This window comes from Micrasema longulum, unplaced genomic scaffold (assembly GCF_059751315.1).
Source record: "Micrasema longulum isolate JH-2025_06_02 unplaced genomic scaffold, ASM5975131v1 h1tg002784l, whole genome shotgun sequence".
Lineage (NCBI taxonomy): Eukaryota > Metazoa > Arthropoda > Insecta > Trichoptera > Brachycentridae > Micrasema > Micrasema longulum.
The window spans coordinates 27028-42598 of NW_028279910.1; the positions used below are offsets into that span (position 1 = coordinate 27028).

Here is a 15571-nt window from a genome sequence, read left to right on the forward strand (position 1 = left end):
AACTATAATTAATAATAAAAATAATGTGACCTCACTGGGGTTGCCCGTGCTGAGGACGCTTAACAATATACTTTTTGAAATGTTTTTACATTAGAGAATTAACAAAGAAAACTAACTTAATAAACAGAGATAATTAACAAAATATTCAGTTTTAAAAACTAGGTATATATGTACATCTATATTATTAATATCACAAAACGCACAATGAAAATAACTAAAACCTAACATAAGCTATACACTTGTGGAGCGGTTGATTCAAAATTGGTTTGGGCGAAAGAGACAATCCATTTTACTTCTACCTAGCTCCACTATCCATTTTTTATAGCCTTTTTAAACATTTTCTCGTTACTAATTGTTTTAATAGATAGTGCAATTAGGTTATAGATTTTAATTGAATAATACTCAAAATCCCTTTGTCCGAAAGTGGTATTAGTATTGTTTCCAAAGTTCATCCCTAAACTTAAGGTTAAATTTTTTCCTGGTACCTGTATATTTGATTGAATTGTAGTCAAATTACCAGCGGATTAAAATGAATCAATATCTCTCTTAGCTGCAAGGATCTTTCTTTTGATAAAGACATGAGATAATATATTTAATTTTGAGTTTGATAATAATATTATGATTTATGAAATTCTGAATATTTTTTTTATTTTAACACATTTGCAGTTATACCAGCTATAGCCATCAAAATCTTGTTTCTCATTTATTTTTTTTATTTTATTTTCTTTCTGTTGACGCCCATGGGGCTTTTACATTATACATACTATATCATAAGAAAAAGTTACACATTAAACATAATTAACATTTTTCAAATATAAAAATTAAAAAAAAAAAAAAAATATATTATTAAAATTTAAAAATAAAGTTACATAGTTAACATAATACACTATTGAGACATAATACATACATTATATTATGTTTATAATATAAGGCATAACAGGATTTAAATAAAACATAATTATTTTTTTACACCGGTAAACTAAACTTTAAAGTGAAGTTATTTAAAATGTTGAAAACTGAAAAGGGTTTTATAGACTAAAAATATAAAACATAACACGGGCTAACTTTTAAGCATACATAAATACGATCGAGGATTTATTGACTAGACTCAGTCGCGTCGGTCGCCTGTAGTACTTTGGTCTTGAATATGCTCAATGAGTAACGAAATATATCAACATCGCCATATTCATTACCAAGGCGATGAAGTCTAGCTATAGGTGAATTTACATAGTAGTTGTGCCCGCTGGACACCTCGACAAACACCGACTTATTTCGTGTGCGACGGGAAGGTATTTTAATATTGACCAGTCGCGTTAAATCAGGGCTGTCCAGCGCGCCATTTACAATTTTATATAGGTTTACTAAATCGGTTAAGATTCTCCTATTCGAGAGAGTAGACAATTTTAAATTATTTGATAGGAAGTTGTAGTCGATTTGGTCAACGGGAATATTAAGTTTAAAATTTATGAAGCGAAGGAATTTATGTTGGACTTTTTCTAATTTTATGTTATGTATTTTATAGCAAGGTGACCAAATTATTGAATTATACTCTAAGTTACTCCGATTTAGAAAATGATGGCTGTAGCCGTCAGTCCAAAACACATCGGTTGAGAAAAGACGCCTATAGCCTAAGTGAAACTGAAATAATTTTATTATATCGTAGGCGAAAAGATTGTGTCCCAATTAAAAACCAACGTCTTCCAGTATGTTAGTAAAATTAGATTTATACCAAATCACCAACTACAAAAAAAAAGTTTTTTAAATTTTTGTAAAGGAATAACCCGCTGAGGCTTAATTTAGAGGCTTGTCAGCAGGTGGGATAGAGGGGATATGGAAGGAGGCAATGAAAAATGCACAACACCCAGACCAATTGAGAAAAAAAATATTTTTCACATTTTTTTCTTGCAACTGTCATGTTATGTTATAAATTATATACTATTGTAGACCCTGTGAGAAGAAAGTATTTACAGGTGGAAAAACAGTGATTCATAACCTTAAAATAATGATCTAGAGACAAAATATAAATAACATTTCCTTGAGGTAATTAAAATATTGGTTTATTTTGGAGACTGCATCCCAATATTTCTGCTATTACCTCTTTTATTTACTCACATAATAACAAAGGTATTAATGAGTATTCTTAGTTCTGAGAGAAATTATTTATTGTGATCTGATCTAAACCGCATGAATGAGGTAACGGTTTTTGTTTTTTGAGCTTCCATTTCGAAACTTGTCTTTTTTTAAACATAAATTTGAGTTTATGAATCTCGGGTACAAGTTTAGGGTAGCAAAATATTGTAGGGAATGCAGTTGATTTGTTAATTTTAGTATTCAATCATGTTGATCTCATAGAAAATTTAAACCAGAACCTTTTTAATTCGTTCGATAATTACATTACACTGCATGGCAGGGAAACAGATAATATCAATGATACATTGCAACAATTTACATTGTATTTCATCAACAGATATATAAAATTAAACAAAACTTCGTAAAACATTGCTTAGGTACATTTAAATACCTCGGCAGGCAAATCACTTCTGACCTGGATCCGGATAGGGAAATTAGATGCAGAATAGAGATAGCACGATCAGCATTCAATGTCATGAAATCATTCTTCTGCAGTGATAGTCTTAATTTAAAACTGAGATAGAGGACGGTCAAGTGCTATGTGTGGTCAATACTGATCTACGGGGTTGGAGCATGCACTCTCAAGGTGAACTCCATGAACCGATTAGAGGCTTTTGAAATGTGGGTTCACCGGAAAATGCTGAGAATTCCGTGGACAGATTTAGTGTCTAATGTGGAGGTGCTGAGACGAGCCAGTGCCGAAAAAGAACTACTGTCCTCAATAAAACAGAGAAAACTCACATTTCTAGGCCGTATCATGCGCGGAAGCAAATATGCGCTTCTGCAGCTAACCATGATGGGGAAGATCGAGGGAAAGCGGAGCGTGTCCTGGCTGAGAAGCATCTGCGACCGGACGGGAGTGCGCGCGGTCGAGGCGCTGTTCCAGTTGGCACAGGACCGGAATGCCTACTCTAAAGTGATCGCCAACGTCGGGGGGACCTGATATGGCACAGAAATAAGGAGATGTAAAATACAGTATGCATAGCTGAGATAAGCATTATTGATAAAATATCAAGAAAGGGGTGCTGCGTTGGTTTATACATGTAGAGCAAATAGACAGCGAAAGAACAGTTAAAAATATTTACAATGTAAACATTCATGGATGCAGAAGGAAGACTGAGAAAGACTTAGCATGACCAAATCCAACAAATATTTGATGATAGACATGTCAAAAGTCAGAATAATTGGCGTGCGTACATGGGAAGATATATATATGTAGAGAAAACGACAAAGTGAGGTTTGTATGTAAAGACAGAATGGTGGGGCGTTCAATATCTCCGCCTACTCCTCCAGTACAATGACATAATGGTTTGCTTGTAATATTTGCATTTTCGGAAATTCATTTTCATCTTTTCTAAGATAATATCTGCTTGTTGATACTGAAGCAATTAGTAACATTCTAGAAGTTTTAAGTCCCACTGAGAGGTATACATTAATTCAAAACTCTTTATTGGAATTACTACGAGAGCTTTGTATTGAATAATGTTAATGTTGAAAACAAAACTAAAATATTAATGTTTGGCTTACAAAATAATGAATATAGAATAAAACAGGATGTAATAAATCATAGTACATATATTATTATGTACATAAAAGTATTTGTCTTATGTGAGTAGCTTGTTGTAAGTTAACTAAAATAGGTGAAGGAAGAAAAGTAAAAATGCATAGGAATATTTTTTTTTAATATTTCTTTTATTTATTTACATTTTTAGGCCGGGTTATTTGATCAGCAGTAATAGTTAAAAACCAAAAGTTATACTAACATACTATAACAGAGATGAAGAACTTTATAGAGAAGGTAATATAGAAGTCTAGGAATGTTAGTTTTAACAGCTCCCCAGGAAGTTTAATCCAGTCCTTGTCTACAAAAATTTGGACCAACTCAAAATATTGTTTCAAAAGTAATAGTTCAAGTTTAAAAAAGTATTCCTTTTTTCATACAAAAAATAATCTGTTTAAAATTGTTACTATTACTTGAGATTTTTAGCTATTACTAATGTCTAAGGGTCAAACAACCGGGCCTCAGTCAACAATATTTCGAGTTTGTCCAAATATTTTTGATCAAACTAATTGGTCAAATAAGAATAAAAATTAAACATGTTTTCAGGCGTTGCCTAGTAGGTGGAATAATTCAGTCAGATGAATTTCACCCTCATCAATAAAGGTTCTGAAAATGAAAAAAATTGGCTATGAAAAAGTGCTTGTTATCTTTGGTAACATGCAGAAATAATTTATTCACATAAATCTTACCCGCATCAAAAACGATTACTGCAATATAATTTTATCTTATGCAAATCAATACCATATAAAACTACGCAGGATTATACTTTATTGACAGCTTATTTTATCATTACAAAAAAAAAAATCATAAATTTGGTTTTACGCGAGGTAGACTAAAAAAAATAGGTCAAAATTTACCAAAATAAACTAGTTATTTGAGCATCATAATATTTGCACCACTATTTTTAAACAGCCATACCGGCGCTGGAAACAAATCAAATAGTTGACAGCGATGTCATAATTCCCGCTGTAGACCCGTTAGGCATGCCTAATTCCCGGAGATGTAAGAATTAAACTAATTAAGTTTAATATTCTTAACAAATGAGTTGCATGCGAGGTTCGTAAAACTGTTTTTTAAACGATGAAGAAAAAATGCTACACTTTGTTAGTGCTTGGTCACGATGCGGCACGGCACGGGCAAGGTATTTGTGCGCGGGCACCGCGCGCGTTTTTCCACGTGGTTTTTTTTTGTTGGTTCTGATTTTTTATGTAGGAGTTGCATTTATTATTTTCTTTACTTATTATGTACAAGGCTTATATTAACTGCAAAATATATGTTCCTTCTAATTACTCTAACTATAGTGTGAGGATCTGGTGGGATAATCGGCTAATTGAAAAACATCAACAGACCTTTCCTTCTACTTCGAGTGTTGGCATCTTTAAGTGTTGGGACCCGGAGGAATATTCTTTACTCGTAATGGGCCAGTCAGGAACATTATACAATCAGGAAATCCATTCAAAACCTAAACTGATACCAGGGAGATTGTTCTGTATCTACACAAGTATCACAAAACGGTGTGTCACACGATCAAGATCAAATTGGTCTGATTTCCCCGCAAACCACGTGGTCGTACCTTGAAACGCGCGCGACGTCCGCGCGCGGGCTTCGGGCCCGCGCCGCGAAACGCTCGCCCTTGTGGCCACGCACTAGTCGAGTAAAATCTAATACATACCTAGACAAAAATAAATATTATTAATGAACAAATAGCATGAGCTATTTTATAGCACAGGTATTAAAAATCTTCCGGAACAAATCGTCATATCGTCTTGGCGGTGAAGACACCCAATACTAAGGTACTCGTATCTTTTTTGCAACAAACATTTTTACTACTTTTCCTATGAAATTTGTAATGTTAAATCCGGTTATAAATATATCCTAACGTCCAGGTGGATGGGGAATACAGTGCTGTGTGTAAAATAAAACTCGAATTAACATATAACAAGAGATATTTTGAGTTTGTCCAAATTTTTATAGAAGATCACTGGATTCAACCCCCTAGGGAGCTGTTAATATAAACATACTCGTATTACAATAGAGATAAATAACAGTTTAGAGATGGGAATATATAAGATGTTTGTGAAGTAAAAGAGCTGAAATCTTTATTTATGGGGGATTAGATTAATCTGGCTGAATTTTTACCTACTAGGCAACGCCTGAAACCGATTTTTATTTTTTTATACTTCTTATGCCAGTTAGTTAAGGTGATTTTAAACGAAAATATGAAACTAATTATTCATAGATGGCGCTTTTATAATTTTAATTTGAAAAATACAATTTTTACGATTATTTTGGATGGAAATTTTACAAAGCTTGGTTTGCGAAAACTTTATACTATATCGATTATAACAAATACCAAAACAATATAATTTCGGTCCTTTTCACAAAATGGTGTACAAAACAAAATAATAACTTATCTCATTTTTTGTTTTGTATGAAAAATGATAAAAGCGCCATCTATGAATAATTAGTTTCACATTTTCGTTTAGAATCACCTTAAATCAACAATGTTTTGAGTATGTCGAAATGTTTGTAGACAGGCTGGATTTTCTCCCTGTGGTGTTATCTAAATTTTTGTAGCAACAGAGAGGGAAAACATTGTTTAGAAGGAAATATGGAAGTCTATGCATTTACAGGGCTTATGACCTGTCATTGGCTGGTTTAAGGGGCCACTTTACACGCTGTGTAACATTCACCACTCTGACTTTTTTTTACATCTGTATTTCTTCAATTCTTTCATCTATTGATGTTTACAAAGCTAAAGAGCTGAAACCTTTATTGATGCGGGTAAGATTCATCTGATTGAATTATTTCACCTACGTACCAGACTAGAATACAAATGTTAATATATAGGCAGAATGGTGAATGCTAGACAGTGTGTAAAGTGTTAAACCAGCCAATGACTTCTATATTCCCTTCTCTAAAATGTTCTGTAATACATGTAGTATGTCAGAAATATGGAAATATAGGCATTTATAAGGCCTGTCATTTATACACGTTAAATTCGCAAATAAAAACATTTTTCTGTCCGTTTTTTTTTTTTGCTATAACATGCCTAAATTATTTTATAATTCTTGTAGGTAAAACCATGTACGATAGATGCACAAATGTTGAGATCCGTACATTATGTAAAGCTGAGATAAGCATTATCGACAAAATCAAGAAAGGAGCTCTGACTTGGTTTGGACATGTAGAGCGAATGGATAGCGAAAGAACAGCAAGAAAAAGTATTTACGATGCGAATGCTGATGGATGCAGAAATAGAGGAAGGCCGAGAAAGACATGGCATGATCAAATCCAACAAATACTTGAAGATGGACATGTCAAATATCGAAATAATCGACGAGTGTGCATGAGAATATTTATGAATGTAGAGAAAGCGAGATATGTATGCAAAGATAGAGCGATGTGGTGTTCTATCCCCCCTGCCTAACCTTACGGGAAAACTACGTGATGGTGGGTTTGTTTGATTGTTTTTGAAATCTATGGAAAATGAATTATTTAACGGTATGTCTTTATGTTTTTGTTTTCAAATGTTTGAACTTGTAATAATATTCTGTATTTTGCTTGCGGTAACACGACGTCACATCACCGCGTGTAAAGGAATTTTGTAGCACAGACTTTCAAGAGTTATTTCATTCAACGAACGGCCTAGCCATTCAATTGAAAGCCGGTATTTAGCGATCCAATTGAGTGGCTGATAACATTTTTGAGGCGACGTTTACAGTATACATAGAATACCTACTGATAATTATATTAATGTTAATATTAGGACATTCATAAATTATGTTTCATATTTTAAAAACGGAAAATGAGTTATTTATGCTAAAATGAACTATATATAAAAACCAATCTACCTAAATAATAGCGTAATTCAAAACCGTCTCTAAATCTTGCAAAAACAGATTTCAATCATACTTGACCCAGCTAACTTAGCATTCTCCATTGAGTTGGTGATGCATAATAAATTTCAAAGTTTTTCGCAAATATCTCAATAACTCCTTCAATGAAGATTTATAAGTTTACTTCTAATATCCCTATGTACTAGTTTAAGATGAAATAAATCAGTATAAAAACTGCGGGCTGTGTGAATAAAAAACATGGCAAATCGCCCATCATTTCCATATTATTCATATTTGAACATGTAAAATACTTAAATAGAGTAGAATATGAGTAGTTGGGTCCATTTTTTAATCTCCAGGTGAGTTGAAGAGACTTTGAACATCGCTGGACGTCACAGCGTCCCACATAAAGTTGTTTTGTTTGTTGGTCGTTCGTAAAGCTTGCTGGACGCTACTCTACTATAACTACTAAATTATTTACTACAGCAAATTATTGCTATTTTTATTTCATTTCTTTAGCATGCAAAACTAACGCTAATACTGATATTGAAACTTATATTATGCTAATGTTGATGCGCCGAGCTGTACAGTTTTGTTATAAGGAAATACCATTAGAAATAAAAGAACGAAAAAATTTCATTTAATTTCTGTTTTTTTTTTATAGTCTTTATTCAATAAAATAAACACATTATTTTTTTAAAATTTTATTTTATTTTATTAACATAAACGGCAAACCTGCCCTTTACAAACATTTATAATATTAACATATTTGGCTTAGTATTTTTTTCCTTTTTTTTCAAAAACATGAATTTTAAAAACAAAATTTATAAAAAAATAAAATATTACAATATTAATACGTTATTAAGAAAACAAAGTATTAAAACATATTTTGTCCCGATAAACTATTCAATTAATAATCAAATAAAAGAGTACAGACATAATACTGTATAAAATAATGAACATATATTATTTTATTTTTGATGCTTTGTAGAATATTATTAAGAAGAAATAACTCAACGAAACCAGATAAGAATGGTTTAAATAATTTTTTTTTAAAGTAAGAAAATAGAGTAAAATAATACAATTAAAATTAAAGAATAGCCAAATGCCTAGTAAATACTTAAATATATTTGAAATATAGGAAACAAAAAATATAGACACGCATATAAATAGTGTTTGTAAGTTAAAAAAACATGCGTGTAGTAGATAAGTTAGCTCTTAAAAAGTAATCGTATTCGAGTTTAGTTCGAGAAGAAGTTTTTTTTGGGTTTCCCAAAATTATGAGCAAATGATTTCTTTTAACGAAACTTTACAATGAGTAGGTAAGTACTTTTATTAAGTAATTTAGCATCGACCATCCGTCTGTATTTTTTATCAAGATTAAAAAAAAATATTTTTCATATTTTTTGTCTTACAAACTATAATTAATAATAAAAATAATGTGACCTTACCCGTGCCGAGGACACTTAACAATATACTTTTTAATAAATATTTTTACATTTGAGAATAAACAAAAAAGATTAACGCAATAAACAGAAATATTTAACACAATGTTCAGACAGTTTTAAATACTACACATTTATGTTTACAATTAATTTATGTACATCTATATTATTTATATTACAAAACGCACAATGAAAGAACAAAAACCTAACATAAGCTATACACTTGTGGAGCAGTTGATTCAATATTGGTTCGGGCGAATGAGACAATCCATTTTACTTCTACCTAGCTCCATTATCCATTTTTTATAGCCTTTTTGAACATTTTCTCGTTACTTATTGTTTTAATGGATGGTGGAAGTAGGTCATAGATATCAATAGAATAATTCTCAAAATCCCTTTGTCCGAAAGTGGTATTAATTTGTATTTGTTTAAGTTGTCTTTGTGTTGAGGATCTAGTGATTATATAATTTATATATGATGTATTGTAGGGGTTATGTCTTTCATTAGAGTAAGAATACTTTTTGAATCTGTAAGTGACTATTGTTTTAGCGTATAATTGTTTTGGTGTCATAAGTTGTGATTTTTTTAATATTTTATCAGTAGATGTCTGTATCGGGACTCTGGGATTATTCTTGGAGCTTTGTTTTGTAGTATGGTGAAATTGTTTCAAATTTGTCGTGGTTTGATACGATAATTTGCTGCTTAAGTGATTGGTGTGTGGTTCAGTGATTGTGTTGTAGGTGATTTTACATGAACCCATATCAACAAACCTTCTGGTTCTTTTCAAAACTTGAAATTGAAAATGTTTTGTTTTCTGTAATAATTTTCCTTATAGCTTTCTAGTGTACATATATTGTTTATACATGTTAATAATTAGCATATATTTTAATGATAATTACATAAACGTTAATATAAGGATATTTATATTTTATATTTGTACTATTTTAAGACTAAATCAAATAAAATATCAAAAAAATTACGCATTTGCATTAATGATAATTAATTCGCCGTCACATTTTTTGTGTCCAGGTGGATAATGAATACATTTTTTTTGTGAAATAGAACCAGAACCCTGTACGGTGGCTAATGGCTGCTCTCCCTCTCAGGAACTCTTGAAAATTTTCTCAAGTAGAGGAAATTCCGTTTCGTAGAGCAAAGGTCGGTGCGTTCGCCTGCTACGCTTGAGGAACCCAGGTTCGATTCCTGACAGGGTCGACGTGAAATATTTGTTTAATATATTTTGTTCCTATTATCTTACGTAAGAAATCTGACACAGATACGCCGCAATAAGAAAATACCACATACTTCGAATACTGATAAAAATATATTAAATGGATTTGGAATTATTTTTGGATTTTCAAAATCAATATGGATATTGTGGAGAAATGTTTTTATACATAACTTTTTTAAAAAATGTGTCAGTAGATAAACGCGACATGTCTGGCATTGATAATTGTGACGTCAAGATTCGTGAAGATGTGCTATAAAATTTTCAATGGTTCTGAAAAAAGTAAAAAATTAACATGAATCGTAATCGACAGACTAAATCATGATCATGATCTTAATAGTGTATCACTGTGGCTAAAAATTAATAAATTAAAATTAAATGTTAACAAAACTAAATATATGAATATAGGAAACAAAAGAATACAAATTACACCATCAATTGTAATAGAAAATGAAAAACTTAATGAAGTCACTGAAATTAAATATTTAGGTGTAATGTTGGATTCAAAACTTACATTTCACCAAAACGCTAAGATGGTAATAAATAAGATTGCAAAAAAAATATCAATTTTGGGAAGGATTAGAAGATTTATTGATAAGGACTCCTGCAAAACTATTTACAAAGCAATTATTGAACCACACGTTAACTACTGTAGTAGCATTTTATTTTTATTAAACAAAGAAAACATAGATAAACTAACTGTATTACAAAATAAAGCCTTTAGAATCATTTTGAAAAAAAACAGATATACGAGGGTAAAGTCGATGGTAAATGAAATGAAATTATTAACATATAAACAAAGAATATTTTACAATACAATGATATTTGTTCATAAAATTATAAACTCTAATAAAAAAACAGAATTTTGGAAAAAAATTGATCGGAACCAGCATGAACACGATCACAATACTAGAGAAAAGAACAAAATTAGACTTCCATTTAGAAAAAAGGCAAAGTCACAAAATTCAATTTTATTTAAAGCAATTAAAAAGTATTACGAAATGGAAAAAAATATTTATGAAGAAAAAAACATATCAAAATTTAAAATAATGGTCAAGACATATGTGATAAACAATTTATAAATTAAATATATTTTCAATGTTATTATTAGAACACACATAACAATATGTATGATATGTGTGCCCTACTTTAAGATTTAAATAAATAAATAAATAAGTAATGTAATAGGGGCATGGCCAATGCACTTACCGTTTTTGCGGGAATTAAAAATTACAAATTTCAAAGTATGTTTAATGATACAAATAAGTAATAAAATGTATTTTTTATCTCGACAGTATTTCATAGACCCTTGTTACTTTAAAATTGTAAAAAAAAATATTTTTCCCTATTTTTAGGTGTTAGCATTACCACTAACCTGCAAACTGCTCATAGCATGAATTTACTAAAGTTGTTAATTATTTTGACGGCTTATTCCAAAAATGTACAAAGTAATTTAGTTTTTTATGCAGAGAATGTTGACATTTTAAATAATATAAGTCCCTTTTTTGTGAGGCAAAGCGTCAACTAAATAAGAGTATTAAGATATTATGTACATTTTAAATAGGTAATTTATTTATGAGTTTCTAAATGTTTAAACAGGTTTGTGAGTATTATTGTTTTATTTTGCTTTTATTTAAATTACCAAGTACATTTTAGCCGTTTTTAACGCTATTTAAAATGAATTGTTAATTCAAAATGCTAATGCTATATACGGTGTACCTACCTCCGTTGGTTAGAGTGAACGAGTAGGAAAAATAATAATGTTTGTAAACTGTGCTGTATACGAGAGGTAACGTAACTCATAAATATCAATATTGATAGATATTTCAACGAAGGGTGAGAAGCCTTTTTGAAAATAATATTAAAGACTAGGCATGTACAGAGCTTATGACCTGGCTGCCGACTGGCTTAAGTGATCGGTTTACATATTGTACCTCGTCACTTTTTCAAGCAGAGATGATTAATTTGAATAAAAATAATGGGATGCATTCGATTACTAAATTCATTCGAATGAAAATGTTTTCTTGCGCGCGATAAAAAATAGAGCATTAAGTTGTTAGGCAAAGTTTCTGGAAAATGTGCGAAAAAAATATTTCAATAAAAATGCACTAATTTGATTGACGTTACATGAACCAACCAATGATGTGATATTCGGTTGGCTTACCGTAAACGAACCAATGGGAAGAACTAACAGAGAACAACCTCTGACGTCACACGCGGAGTTAATATAAATTATGTTAAATATAACAAATGTAAAAGAAAATAAATAAAAAATATGTAAATAGTAATTAAGTTAAATATCTGCTTCTCTCAAAATTACTGTGATTTTTGATCTGAATTTACATACATTTTCACAAAATCTATTGTTTCATTGGTCGCATATTCTAGGTATTGTAGATTGTTTCAAATAGTTTGTTGACGCGTTTTCTATGTAAAACAGAAGATTTTGTCTTGTCGGTCTAGATGGCATACGGAATGAAAGTATTTCAAGTATGTTAGGAGAATAAATTTTATTATTTATTAATTTGTATAAAAATAATTAGTCTCACATTCTTCGATTTTTACGAAAGTTTATTCCATGGTACTGCATACTTTCAGCATGATAAGAGAAGTAAATGTTTAACCGGTAGTCGACCAGCTTTAAAAAAATTTGCTGAACATTATAGTAAGGTGACCAAATAGGAGTACAGTATTCTAGCTGGGGACGAACAAATGTTTTGTAAAGTTTTTCGAATGTTTCTGCATGTTTGACTCTCAACACTTTGTATTCCGGAGCCGTGTAAACACGTGATTATATAACCATGCGTTGTGTCCCAGTCCCGTGTTTTCATGTGGTTTACCAGCTGTCTAAAAAAGTGCATTTTATTGACATCTAGTGACTTTTATTAGTACTTTTTTGCTGCTGGTAAACCACGTGAAAACACGGGACCAGGACACGACGCATGGTTATTATAATCACGTGTTTACACGGCTACAGGATACAAAGCACAAAAAAAGGTGTAAGACCCTGTAGGTATATGTGCGGACATTGCAATGTGGCTCTCCATAAAGGCCAATGTTGGCAAAACTATTATACAAAAATGACTTATTTAATTATTTTAAATAAATCTGAGAAGTTTCAATTGATTTAATCCAGTATTTTCATAATTATGACAATTTTAAGAAACCCTTTACAAAGCATGAAATTTCACAAAAATGGGCCATGCACAGGGTAAATTCTATGTGTATTCGGCCGGTACTCAAAGTGTTAAAATACTGTGGTAAATATACCCTTTGCGTGCGGTGATATAACATCTTGTTAACACTAGTAAAGACGGAATATTCTAAAGTTCAGACATTTGAAAAAAAAACATGTGGACATACTGTTTAAAAATTCCCTTTCCATAATGTATGCGAAAAAACATATAATTTAGCACTGTTATGGGAAAATTTAATTAAAACTCACAAATACGCCGCTCATGTTACACGCGTGCGTCCTTCGTCACTGTCATCAACCGACTAAAGACTAAATCTGTTTAAGACAACACCCGCCGCAGAACAGCGTTTCTTCTTCCTTGTTATGATTTCTATCTTCGTGCTCTCTCTTTTAAATATAAATGTAAAGATGTGTTGCTGAATTAGAGGACATTTATTCTTCGCGTAGCAAGGATAAATATTTTTTGTATTAACATTTAGCATAGATATACAAATTTTACTTTCTAAATAGGGTGTGAAAATGTCCATTTGAAGATTAAAAAAAATACATATTCATCATTTAAAAAAATAAGAGAGATATATCAAGTCTTGTGTCCTATGTCGACTAGTGTGACATCACAGCCACACGAGAGTTAAATGGTTTCGATAATAAAGCATAAATAAATAAAAAAACACCTTACATATTTATAAAACAGTGACAGTGAATCCATGCGCTTATTTAATGTTCTCTTTCTCTGTTGTAACATAATAAATACCATTTTAGGAGTTACCATACCTTCTCTGTACTCATCGCGTTGAACACCTACATAACAGTCTGCTCGCCTACTGTGTGACAAACCAAGAATCGTGCTCAATTCTCTTTTCGTTCGTCAGTCGTCAGATTGGAGTCGGCTGCGCTGGTCTTCGGTCGCTCCCTCGCCCGTGCTGATCTGTAGTCCCACCGTTGGCGTTGGATGTTTCGAGACTAAGATAAAATTATTACGATCTCTTGTGTGCTCAGAATGTTAGCGTGGGTGACATAATCATCTTAATTCTAGTTATAGTTGTTGTGACCATCTGTGAAGTGAATAAAGTTCTGTTTGCGAAGTTCCTGACGCCGGTTTTGGATTCCCGGGAACATAAATATATCCACCGATAACCAAGCCAAAAGGTAATGTAATATTATTTACATATTTCAAAGCTCGCATTGCAGTAGAATGATTTCGTATACATTCTTGTTGGATTCTGATAAGACTCGTCGGTAGTTTTTTTAGAACAAACAAAAGATCTTTCTTATCTCGCTGAGTATTCTTATATATATATATATATATATATATGGGCGCTTATAATAAATCTTAGTTAAAAAGATTGTAACTTTCAGACTTAACAATAAAACTGTTGTTTTTTTGGTCGTCGTTTTCAATTCAAATAATATTTAATATTGATTAGATTAAGTTTTTCATCCGACATTTCTTGGTGGAACAACATTTTAAACATAATAATAAAAATACGTACCAGTCTGACGATGTCGGTCACGACGAAACCCGGTCACTCGTAAAACTATATACGTATTTTTATTTTATAATTAATATTTATTAGATGCTTTGTAAAAACATATTATCTATGTATAGATTAATTGTACAAAACTGCGTAATATTTTGAATAATAAATCTTTCGAGGTCATACATCACAGAAAAATAAAACAGAGCCATCACGCCGTTTCCCCGTAGGAACAGAGAGAGAGGATGAAACGCCACAACGCTCTATCTCTGAATACAGACACAGTTTCTTTTAGATTTGTACATTTTCTCATACACACACGCCAATTATTCCGACTTTTAGCATGTAATCTTCAAGTATTTGTTGGATTTGGTCATGCCATGTCTTTTTCAGTCCTTATCGTTTTCTATATACTTCAACATTTGCATCGTAAATCTTTTTAGCCGTTCTTTCGCTGTCCACTCGCTCTACATGTCCAAATCAATGCAGCACCTCTTTCATAATTTTGTGCATAATGTTTGCCCTTTTGCAAAGTGCACGCATTTCAACAAATATGTATCATTCATTTTTAAATATCGTATGATTTCATGTGTAAATTTATCTCTTAAGAAAAAGAGAAATATAAAAACAAAAATTGTAATTAGTTCAAACGTAATAATAAATCAAAATGAAGCATTTCCTACCGGTGAAATGT

At 31.4% G+C, this 15571-nt stretch overlaps 1 long non-coding RNA gene across 1 annotated transcript; it reads right to left on the minus strand.

Moving 5' to 3' along the window:
• Window positions 1-3505: 3505 nt before the first annotated feature.
• Window positions 3506-14542, minus strand: LOC148271576 (uncharacterized). The gene is made up of 2 exons (XR_015825063.1): window positions 14174-14542; window positions 3506-4297 (listed from the first exon to the last, which is right to left on the minus strand). It is a non-coding gene; the product is annotated as an uncharacterized LOC148271576 (long non-coding RNA).
• Window positions 14543-15571: the final 1029 nt, after the last annotated feature.